The 1,471-nt window shown below is 34.1% G+C and overlaps 1 protein-coding gene across 1 annotated transcript in view; it reads right to left on the reverse strand.

The window, feature by feature from the left end:
- The window catches only part of pla2g12b (phospholipase A2, group XIIB), a gene marked incomplete in the record, with an annotated part of 6,301 nt that overhangs the window by 1,899 nt on the left and 2,931 nt on the right, over positions 1 to 1,471 (reverse strand).

Genomic DNA, 1,471 nt, shown 5'->3' on the forward strand with positions numbered 1-1,471 from the left:
GAGAAGAACATCTAATCCGTCCAAAACAATAATTTATATAGATACACCTTATACTGTTTCGTTTTTCTTTAGCAAACCAACTTTTATCATTTTCTTAAATGTACTTAATGAGCCTGCGTTTTTTTACATCACTCCCCAAATTATTCCATAGTTTTATTCTTGAATTAAAGTACACCGTTCCTTCAAACTAGTTCTGAATTTGGGTTTTACAAATATCTCTGTCCCTTTAAGGTTATAACAACTCTTTCTCTTAACAAAATGTACTTGGATGTTTAAAGGTAATGTGTTWTTGTGGGCCTTATACTGTACGTAACCAGTATATTATAATCAACCAAATCAAAAGAACTTTAATATTTTCAATTTACAAAATAATGAATTTGATGGGTGACGACAATGTTTTCCAGTAATAATTCTCACAGCTCTTTTTTGTAATAAAAAACAAGATTTGTAATTGTCCAACACGCTTTCCCCCAGACTTCAATACAATAAAACCAAGTGTGGACCTATTATTGCATTTTACAACATATACAGTGCTTTATCATTAAATAACTTCCTTACTTTATACAGAACAGCWATAGATTTAACCATCTTTGCTCTTAAATAATTTATGTSAGGTCTCCATGTCAACCCTTCATCAGTCACACCCAAAAGCTTCACTTCACTGACTTTACAAATCTCAACCCCATCGACTCTAAATGGAACATCAATAGTTTTCTAATACCATATTATTAGTTTTCTCTAAATTTAATGACAACTTATTAAGTCTAAACCATGTTTGTATTTTAACAAATTCCATTTGCATCCTTTCCAACATCCGTTCTATATCCTTACCCAAACAAAAAAATGTAGTATCATCTGCAAACAATACACATTTTAAAAACTCTGAYACATTTACCAAATCAGTCACATACAGTATAAACAACTTTGGTCCAAGTACAGAACCCTGAGGAATTCCACGTTATGTTACAAAGTTCAGATCTCACATTATCTGTACAAACTGTTTCCTATCTTTCAAATAGATAGATATCCACTGTAATGCTGATCCTGTAATACCATATTGATTCAGCTTTTCGAGAAGAATACTATGGTCAATAGTGTCAAATGCTTTTTTAAATCAACAAAAATGCTTGCACAATACTGCTTTTGGTCAACAGCGGTTGTTATTTGCTCAGTTAATTCAACGAGAGCCATTGCTGTAGAATTATTTGCTCTGAACCCGTACCACCCCCCTGAAGTCCCGAAAGAGGGTCAAAAGACCCTTAGTCCAAACGGATGATTCTGATGGCTCCAATTAGCATCCTTTCATTTGTAAACGTGGCTATTGCCTTAGGAATCAGCGGGGGGCAAACCCCCTCCCTCTGCTTAGCAATATGAGACATACAAACATCTTTCTTTGTTGTAAAAACAAAATGTATAGACATCGTTGTCGACAAGATGATGTTGTCGTCGACATCGTCATCGACATTGTTGA

The sequence above is a fragment of the Austrofundulus limnaeus genome, unplaced genomic scaffold, assembly GCF_001266775.1.
Source record: "Austrofundulus limnaeus strain Quisiro unplaced genomic scaffold, Austrofundulus_limnaeus-1.0 Scaffold33, whole genome shotgun sequence".
Lineage (NCBI taxonomy): Eukaryota > Metazoa > Chordata > Actinopteri > Cyprinodontiformes > Rivulidae > Austrofundulus > Austrofundulus limnaeus.